The sequence below is a fragment of the Choloepus didactylus genome, chromosome 13, assembly GCF_015220235.1.
Source record: "Choloepus didactylus isolate mChoDid1 chromosome 13, mChoDid1.pri, whole genome shotgun sequence".
Classification (NCBI taxonomy): Eukaryota; Metazoa; Chordata; class Mammalia; order Pilosa; family Megalonychidae; genus Choloepus; species Choloepus didactylus.
The window spans coordinates 505,120-516,360 of NC_051319.1; positions in this window are offsets into that span (position 1 = coordinate 505,120).

Here is an 11,241-nt window from a genome sequence, read left to right on the forward strand (position 1 = left end):
TATCTAGAACTAAAATTGCTGTGTGATTAATTTGTGTATGTTTGTGAGAGACTGTCAAGCAGTTTTCCAAAGCGGTTGTACCATTTTACACTCCCACCAGTAATGTCTGATCATCCCAGTTCCTGCACACCTTTGAGAACAATTGATATTTTCAATCTTTTTATTTTTCAGTCTTTTGAGCCTTTTAGTGGGTATAAGAAAGAAGATTTCTAAAGAAGACTTTCAGGAGTCTCGTCTACAGCAGACCTACCACCTCAGGCCACAGTTCAACAACTGAATGCAATATCTGAAAGGTTGCTGAGTCCTCTACTGTAGAACATTTAGTAGCTACTTAGTCTCAAGGGCTTTTTAACTGTCTTAAATTCTTTGGGGAGTCAGATGGGATTTACATGCACACATACAACCATGGCAGGATAATCTGTGTCTCTGGCCCCTGCTTTCATAGCAGTTTGAAAGTAATCTGGCAGACTGTCAACCAGAATCCATCCCCAGGTAGGCAGGAGATTCTTGGAATATAAACCAGGCCAGAAATGAAAATTTTCTCTAGATTAAACATAGAGTCAAAATTATGTTACTAGGAGGAATACACATTCCCTTGCATAGCTAAATCTTTGGAATAAATTTAATTCTGGTAACAAGCTGTCTTAGTCTGACAGGGCTGCTACAACAAACACCACAGACTGATTGGCTTAAGCAACAGGAATTCCTTATTACACAGTTTTGAAGACTGGCAATCCAAAATCAAGTTATCGGTGGGATCATGCTTTCTCTGAAGTCTGTTACATCTGGTGGTGGTTTGCTGGCAATCCATAACTCAGTCCCTGCCTCTGTCACATGGCTATCTCTTCCCGTCTGTCTCTTGTGTCCAAATTTCCTTTGCTTATAAAGACTCAAGTCTCATTGGATTAAGGCCCACCCTGATTCAGTTTGACCTCACCTTAACTAACAGGATCTTCAAAGTCCCTATTTACAAATGGGTTCAAACCCACAGGACCAGGAGCTAGGACTTGAACGTGTCTTTGTGAGGGACATGATTCAATCCATAACATTACCTTAGCATACCTGAAAAGAAAACCTCTCTTAACACTGCCAAACAAATTGATCTTGAAAGGTAGTACTGGAACCTATTCCACAACCCTACACAACCTTCAAAGGCTTGAGAAGAGGAAGACTTCACTGACCCACAGCTAAAACCTAAAAGAGCAGAGTTTGAAGACATGAAGGGACAGAGTTTGGGAAAACTTTATGCCAAGGGAGGATGCAGTGAAAAGAGATCTGTGTGTGGACTGGGAAGAAAGTGAGAGTTGGGAAATAATGAAGCCGTACCTCTGAAGTTCTGAATGTCACTGAATGGCACAAAGGATTCAGTTATCTAAACAAAAACATTATTTAACTCTTAACTCTTGCCTCCCCATCTCTGCTATACTACTTCTCATCACATATCCTCCCAACTCAGTGCTGCTTTGATTCTATTACTTGAGCCCTTCAATAAAATAACTGCTTAGATTCCTTTAGGAGGCACAGCATATGCCAGACAGTGTTTGAAATGGAAATTCCTCCAATTCCAGTCTTCTGAAGGCAATCACTCCATCCCATTGTGCATTATTAGGTAGAGTGGGAAAAGACATTATAAGGCTGATTCTCCTGACTTCCTTCCTCAACCCAGATAGAGCCCACAGTCAGAAAGAAATAGACCCTGACACAAGAGTTTCATTCATTCATTCATTCATTCACATATAGATACATATTGCATATGATACACACATGTAGAGCCTGGCTGTCTATTGTCTCTCTTTTGTGCCAGAGATTGACTGTCCTCTCTTCCTGGGTATTTCCCAGAGCTGAAATCTCCTACTCTTTTCCTATTGCTAATCACTAAGTTGAGCTCAGGGGAAGCAGATAAGGAGTCATCTGCAAATAGTGAATACTAATATCCCTCCAACTTCAACGGTTAATTATTCTGGGAGCCAGGCTCATACATATTCATAACTCTGTGGCAGGTGTTTGTCACTGTCGACTCAATTTCTTATGATTGATCTGGTAGCTTTTTAGTGAGGCCCTCAGGCTCTACACAAGTGATCATAATCCCCATTGCTGATACATTTAAAACAACTGTGTTGCTTTTGAAAAACAAGTTTACTTAACTACACAAGAGTGTAGTTCAAACGATGTCCCAAAGATGGCAGTACAATACTTTGTACTTCACTGTATCTTCAACTATTTTTAAGTGCGAAATTATAAGAAATGAAAACTTCATCATGAGAGATTGGAAAATAATATGATTTTGTTTTATAATATTTTGTTATTGTTTGTAGGGGCACATCTGCAAATAAACATTTCACATCTGCATAGAACTTTACAGTATGCGAAGTCCCATCATATATATCACTTAATGCTCACAACAGAACTGTGTGGTTTTTATTTTCATTTTATGTAATGAAGTTGAGAGATTAATTATGATTAATCCATGGTCACTCAGCTAGTAAAGCAGCAGAATCAGTTTTCTGAAAACTGGAACTCTTTCCAGCGCACCTCTCTTAGCAAAAAGCAAATATCTACAGGTCCAATAATTACTTTAAAAATACCACAGATTATGATCCAGCAGGAATTTGGAGCTGAAGTTGTTTGATAATTAGGGTGACCAGTTCATCCCAGTTCACATGGGATCTTATCAGTTTCAGCATTGAAAGTCTTACATTCCAGAACTGAATGGGGGTTCACAGCCAGATCTCAGGGGGATACACAACATCACAAACAGCAGAGGTGGGTCTTAGTCCACAGACAGAATTACCTGCAGAGAGAGACTAGACCACAAGTTCTCCAGCAGCAGGAGCTAGCAGGGAGACCAGTGACTAAATGGACAGGGGCACTCTTTCTGCAGAAGCTAGGGAAGAGCAAAAGGACCCACAGACAGATTACAAACCCACACTCCCCCCATTGCCACAAGAATAAGGTAAGGCAGGGTTCTAGAAGTCATTATTCTCAGGGAGAAGGTGGAGGGTACAGAACTGTGAAAGGCTTAACAAAAAAAAAATAAAACAAAACAAAAAACAGAGAGTCATAGCGCCTTAATCAGTTCCCAAACTTGAGACAGTTTACAGATCCAGAGATCCTCGAATAAGGGGAAGGATGGGTGCCCTTGGGGAAGGACCCTGTTACACTGCCAAAAATTTATACTGTTAATCTTCTGCCCAGACTTCCCCAGGGGGGCCTATGGCCTTTTGCCAGGGTAACTGCACTGGGGAAAAGGAAATGATCAGATATTTCAGAGATTATTAGACACTGGTTCAGAAGTGACATTAATTCCAGGAGACCCAAAACATCACTCTGGTCCACCAGTCAGAGTTGGGGCTTATGGAGGTTGGGTGATCGATGGAGTTTTAGTCCAGATCTGTCTCTCAGTGGGTTCAGTGTGTTCCCAGACCTATTCTGTGGTTATTTCCCCAGTTCTGGAATGCATAATTGGAATAGATGTACTCAGCAAGTGGCAGAATCCTCACATTGGTTCCCTGACTCATGAAATGAGGGCTATTATGGTGGGAAAGACCAAGTGGAAGCCACTAGAACTGCCCCTGCCTAGCAAAATAGTAAACCAGAAACAATACCAGATTTCTGGAGGGACTACAGAGATTAACGCTACTCTTAAGGACTTGAAGGTGCAGGGGTGGTGATTCCCACCACATCCCCATTCAACTCTCCCATTTGGCCTATGCAGAAAACAGATGGCTGTTGAAGGATGACAGTGGATTATCATAAGCTTAACCAAGTGGTGACTCCAATTGCAGCTGCTGTTCCAGATGTGGTATCCTTGCTTGAGCAACTCAACACATCCCCTGGTATGTAACTATTGATGTGGCAAATGCTTTCTTCTCAATAGCTATTAGTAAGGATCACCAGAAACAGTTTGCATTCAGCTGGCAAGGCCAGAAGTATACATTCACTGTGCTGCCTCAGGGGTATATCAACTCTCTAGTCCTATGTCATAATATTGTCTGCAGGGATCTTGATCATTTCTCCCTCCCACAAAACATCACACTGGTCCACTATATTGATGATATCATGTTGATTGGACCAGTGAGCAAGAAGTGGCAAAATACCAGAAATGGATTGGCTTTTATAAAAAGCATTTATTTGGTTACAAAGTTACAGTCTTAAGGCTAAAAAATGTCCAAGGTAAGTCAACAACAACCGGGTACCTTCACTGGAGGATGGCCAATGGTGTCCAGAAAACCTCTGTTAGCTGGGAAGGTACGTGGCTAGTGTTTGCTTTCAATGGCCATCCTCAAAATATCTAAGTTGCAGCTCCTCTCTCTGCTTCTGTGTGTTTGTCAAAGTGTCCCTCTTGGCTGTAGCAAGCTTGCTCCTTCTGTCTGAGCTTATAGTGCTCCAGTGAACTAATCAAGGCCAACACTGAATGGGCAGGGTCACATCTCCATGGAAATTATCTAATCAGAGTTATCACCTACAGTTGGGTGGGTTGCATCTCCATGGAAATACTCAAAGAATTACAATCTAATCAATACTAATATGACTGCCCACACAAGCTTGCATCAAAGATAATGGTGTTTGGGGGCACATAAGATATTCAAACTGGCACAGGAAAGGTTCCAGAAGCCATTATTCTCAGGGAGAAGGTGGAGGGTGCAGAACTGTGAAGGCTAAACATGTACTGAAAAGACATAGACTAAAAGGAAACTGTTGAAATCAGAATATAATGATAATTCTTTAATTGTCAATTTGAATTCCCCTGGACCTCACTACCCAGTAGTGTAGGAGTTGGGAGATGGGCTCAGTAGGAAAAGTAGACTGTTGAAAAATAAAACAGCACATTGTCTCTGCACTTGTGTTGATAGAATGAGCAAACATGCCATTCTGTTATAGTACTTAATAGAATGGAGTTTTTAGTGTATTGATAATTCAGCAAATAGGCCTTTTGATGAATTACTTGATCAGCTAATTGCTAGTCCATAAATCACTCTTTTGCAAACTGGTGCTCAGCAAGTTGGTTTTTCAGCAAACTGATCATTTGACAAATTGCTTTTCAGTGAATTGGTCTGTTTCAACCTACTGGAAAGAAAATACAGAAAATCTCCATTCCCATCACTGTTTAGTTTGATTCTATATACTCTTAGCAACTCATTTGACACTAGTTGAAAACATTTTAAGATACATTTCTATTGCTTTCATATTAGTACCAGCAGCTTCACCATTTTGGCATAAACATGAAGTGCAATGAACCATGCATGACTAGTCACAAATCTGGTGTGAATAGCTCTCCAAATACAGTTCTAGTCTTTTCAGAACCTTCCAGTCATTATCAGAATGTAATAGGGGAAAAGAGGAAAATGAGGGGTGGGCTGGAAACAGAGGAAGGGGAGGTTGAATGACACAAAATACTCTGAAGCAACATGAGCTGATGCAGTAAAAAATCACAGAAATACTACGAGAAGCTTTCTCCTCTGGAGCTTGCCTGCCTTATACTTGCTTTGAGATAATCTTCTCTACCTCCTGTCATTTTGCATTTCCAAACAACACAGAATACTTTCTCATGGCTAAACTTTTTTGATGCACCACAGTTTAGTTTAAATAAATTGAGGCTTGCTTGTCTCAGGAAGAGATGATATCACCCCAATGCCATATTCCACAACCCCACCTGAATCAATTATATTCCATCTCCCTCCCTCTGCTCTAACTCAGTTCAGACAAGCTGGAGTCTTCACTGTTTCTCAGATACTCTACGAACACTGTTGCCACAGCACTGGCCATTGTTCTCCACTGTGATGGTTGGGTTCATGTGTCAACTTGGCTAGGTGGCCTAGCTGTCTGGTCAAGCGGGCACTGGCCTGACAATTGCTGTGAGGATATTTGAGGCTGGTTAATAAACCAATGGGCTGGTTTGTCGGATCATCAGTCAATTGACTGCAGCTGACTGATGACTCATCAAGGGGCATGCTTCCACAGTGAGAGAATGCAATTGGCTGGATTTGGTCCAGGTGATCAGTTGGAGGCTTATAAGCCAGATGGTTAGAGAACCTTCACTTCTTCTTCAGCTGCTCAGTGAAGCATTTCCTGGGGAGCTCGTCGAAGTTGCCAGTTCGTTTCCTGAGGAGTTCCTCAAAGTTGCCAGTTCGTTTCCTGAGGAGTTCGTCAAAGTTGCCGGTTCGTTTCCCGAGGAGTTAGTCGGACGTTTTCCTTGGAGTTGACAGCTTGTTGACGGCTCTGCAGAATTTGGACTCGTGCGCTCCCGCAGTTGCGTGAGTCACTTTTACAATTTGATAATCAGAGACATCTCTCATTGATTCTGTTTCCAAGGAGAACCCTAACTAATACATCCACTGTCCTGCCCTGCCCATGCTCAATTGCTTGTTTTTCAAAACTCCCTGATCTCAATATCATTTTGAAACCTCCATCAACTACCTCAGTCCACAGTGATCTCTCTGTCTTTTGGAAATCCTATAAGCACTGCTTGCCTGCATCACTCATTTTGGCCCTCAGCTCTGTATATCCAATATTTTTCTTATTTTGTATATTTGTCAATCCAAACACTATAAGCTTCTCAAGTGGAGGCATCATGTCTTATATTTCAGCACCTTGTTTTGTGATGAAGACATCCATATACAGTCTAATAAAGGCTTACCAAAAGGAATGGAATTTTTGACTGTAGCCTAAACATTTTGCTCTGATTTAGAAATAATTTTGCTAACTCATATGCTCAAAATAGACACCATGCCAAACCATTTAGTAGAAAGAATGCTTTCAGAAAGATTTTTGTAATGACTTGGGGAAAGATGGCACTCAGAAATGGAACTGAATTGGTTCTCTGAAAAACAACTTTGGAACATAATATTCTTCTTTGTTGAACAAAGCATACAGACCTAGAATATATAAATATTTCTGGAATAAAAAAAGAATAGTATTACATTAAGAAATACATTTAGGATCCAAATGAGATAATGAATACAGAGATTGAGAAGTTTATTTAAGATGGAAAAACCTTATAAATACAAAGCAAGAAAATAAAGAATTGTCTTTATGTCACAATGGGTCATAATTGAATATGAGGGTTTGTTTTTTAAGAGTGAGCATCACATTGGAGTAGGCATATATACTAATTGAACAGGGGTCTGAAATCAAAATAATTTTTGACAAAAGGAATATACCTGTTCTATCTTCAAATAATAAACGTTCTTAAAGTTTACTTAAATGAACCTAATATCAATTTATTCTTGCAGTTCATGCACATCTCAAGAATATATCTATGGAATACTTGAATAGAATGTCGGCATTAAGATATAATCTTTATGCTCTTTTGCCATAGGTTAACCTTGAAGGTATTGCATTTTAATTTGGGAACCTCAGTTGGAGGTGTGGAGAAACTGCAGTTTAAAGCAAAAGAAATAAAACTAAAAATTTCATTTAAAGGAAAGGCTAAAGATTTTGTAAACATGATTTTATCTATATAATTACTATGGATTTTTTTAATCAAAAATCAAAATGTTAGCTGTATATATTTAGAAATATAAAGATAATACCAAAAGAAATAGCTCTGTTCCTCCTCTGTAGAAAGGAAAATGGAGGTAGAATAGGATAGGAACCAAGAAGTAGTGTTTTTCATTATAAGCTTTGTAATACTAAGTTTAGATTTTCAAACCATATGTATATAACTTTGAAAAAATTTAAATTTTAACAGAAGTGTGAGATACTAAATTGCTGATTGGAGGTTCTTCAGGTCTAGGTGGAGCTTCTCCATGGTGACCTTCATTCTGGGTGATTGAATAGAGAGCTATCCATCAAGTGGGCATCTGCAACTATTATTAAAAGGAAGTCTTTTCTCTGGGGCTATTTTCTACAGAAACATCCTCTGAAGGAAGTTAATGGTTGTCTATGTATTCAATCAAAATTTTATCAGAAGTGTATCTTTGGAGAGATGGAGATTATCAAGAGAATTAAACCATCTTTGTCTCTAAGAGGCGGTGGTGAGGAGGATTGAAGAGGAAACTATAATTTTCCTTTATAAGTCCACTATAATCATACACTACTGGGAAAACTTAAAATGGTGAAAGCTTTTTACTGCAATTCATTATGAATCCTTTTCTAAATATAGATAACCACCTCCCACGGAAACTGTCATTTTCATCTTTGTTTCTCCCATATTAACAAGTCTTGTGCTTTGCACATATTAAGTGATCAATAGGTGTTGAGTGAATGAATGAATTTTGATATATACATGTGCTAAGTGTTCTCCATGTGCCCTTCCAGATTACTCTCCAATTTTATTGACTCCTGCTCTGTTGGCTTCAAGTTGGTTCAGTCAAAGGGAGGCCTTTCAGATGATCTGATGGTGGGAAGAGAAAGAGGTCCAGGTATTAGGTCCACCAGCTCTCTCTCCCTCTCTACCAGGCCACATTGTGGCCATGGCCATGATCCCCTACCAATATGATTATATATTTAAGATCTTTGTAGGTAGACAAGGAGCAACAAGAAATATAGCATAGGTCTAGATTCTATAGTATTTATGAATAGATAACTTTTATGTAAAAGCACCAAAATACCGAAAGCCCAAGGATTTATAGAATCAAAGACTTCCCTCTGTCCACCCTCCTTTTGTCATACGAGTGATCATGGTATTTGTTGGAAGATAAATGAAATTTGTAGAACAGGATTTTAAAAATTTTATGACATGTAGTGTGGCCTTACCAGTTCACAGCATGGACTTTGGAGCCAAACAGAATGGCTTGGGTTCAAATCTTGGCCCTACTGATTTCTTAAGCAAGTGTTTTTTTTTTTGCTAAAGTTGCTGAAATATAATGTACCAGAAATGGGTTAGCTTTTAACAATGGAGATTTATTAACTTACAAGTGTACAGTTTTGAGGCCATAAAATGTCCAAATCAAGGCATCACCAAGATGATAACTGGACTCTGAGACAGGCCGCCAGTGATCCTCAGCAACTCTGCCACATGGCAACATGCATGGCGGTGTCTGCTGGGCTCTCCCTATTCTCTCAGGTTTTATTGCTTTCAGCTTTTGGCTTCTCCCTCTGTGGCTTTCTTTCTCAGCTTCTGTTTGTTTTTCTCTCTCAGCTTCTTTGTCCCTCTCTGTTTCTTATCCTGTTATAAAGGGCTCTTATAAGATGATTAAGACTCACCTGGGGCATGCCACAACTGAAATAACCTAATCAAAAGGTCCCACCTACAATAGGTCCCACACCCACAGGAATGGATTCATTTTAAGAATATAATCTTTTTTAGGGTCCATTCAGCTTCAAACCATCACAGCAAGCTATATTGTGCCTCAGTTATTTCATCTATAAAATGAGGATAATAGCAATCTTATCTCATAGAATCAGAATGAAGATGAGTTAATATTAGCAAAGAACTTGCATGTAGTGTATATTATATTAACTGTTATATTTTTGTAACTTATAAATCATTATAAAACTTATAAAATCATTATGAAATCCTTTGTCTGAATTAAGTTAAGTTTGGCATATGGATTGACTTCCCTGACATTAAGAATTCCATGTGGCCAGAAAAATCTTTTGAAATTCTTCCAGATGCATGTCTCTGTCTTAATTTATATTTCCCAAGATGGGTCATGATTGGTGTTCCGGTTTGCTAATGCTGCCATTATGAAAAACACCAGAAATGGATTGTCTTTTTATAAAGGGGGTTTATTCGGTTACACAGTTACAGTCTTAAGGCCATAAAGTGTCCAAGGTAAGGCATCAACAATCGGGTACCTTCACTGGAGGATGGCCAATGGTGTCAGGAAAACCTCTGTTAGCTGGAAGGCACGTGGCTGGTTGTCTGCTCCAAGTTCTGGTTTCAAAATGGCTTTCTCCAAAATGTCAGTGTCGGCTTCCAACCACTGTCTTCAAAATGTGTCTCAGCTGCAGCTGAGCGTCTGGGTCTGTGTGGCTCTTTTTAAAGTAGCGAACCAAGCTACTGGGTCTGTGTGGCTCTTTTTAAAGTAACGAACCAAGGCCTACACTGAATGGGTGGGGCCACACCTCTATGGAAATTATCTAATCAGAGTTATTACCTATAGTTGTGTGGGTCACATATCTGTGGAAACAGCTTCACCCAAAAATTACAATTTAATCAACACTAATACATCTGCCCACACAAGATTGCATTAAAGAATATGGCTTTTGGTGGGACATAAAATATCCAAACTAGCACAACTGGATATGACACCATGCAACAGAGCAAAATTTAAGATTAAGTTAAGAACTATTCAAATAATAAGTTACAGAGGACTCAAAGGAGGAAGAGATTATTTCTAAATAGAAAGAGGTCAGAAGACACTTCATGAAAGTGGGCATTTGATGTGGGCATGAAAAAGTCACTAGGACTTAGACATGCAGAGGTAGGAGAAAGGAAAAGTACATATTTGTACTTTTAGGAAACCATTTTTAGTTACCAGATTGTGCTTGCCTTTGTTTATTCCAAGGTACACTTTCTAAAAGCAACTTAATCTTCTCAAGGACAGCACTAATAGGCTCTGAGTTTGCCTATTGTGAAAGGGAAAAAAAAAAAAACCAAATAAAGGTTATATAACCATGTTACAAATTTAAATGCTTTGTGTTCCCACTTTGCCAGAACTTCATTAGAGCTGTGAGGTCACAATACTTAGATACTGACTGGTGTGTGTGTGGTGTGTGTGTGTGGTGTGTGTGGTGTGTGTTTGCACAATCCAGATTGCCAATCCTTCTCTTTCCACTTCTAAATTTTCTTCTTTCTTGGTTTATTTGGGGGAAAGAAGGATGTCCCATGTCTGTCCTGAATCCATTTCATGCCACAGTTGCTTCTCTCTGCCCCCTGTTAACTTCCCACGGGCCATCATTCACTTTATTGCTGGTTGCTGCTGGGACACTTGGCCACTGCCCCCTTGAAAGGATGTTGCTACTCTCTGGGGATTGTCACAATGGGGTGAGTATAAGACTGGCAATTTTACTGCCTCTGACTTTTTTTTATTTTTGTCATCACCATGGCACAGGGTTGTTCTGGAAAATTAGATTTATACTGAAGATTTAGAGTCAAAGGGAGGTTTACTCCAGAACAATGCAACACCACAAATAACTTATTACTGAATATTACATGTCTTGGTCTTAAATACCTTTTGGCCACTCCAATACCAGGAATTTTCTTCCCCTCCTGTTTTATTGCCAGGACTCTCTTTCCTTATCCTCCCTTAACCCTCTACTCTTCTTGATTCACCCCAGTCTGGAAATGTTGCT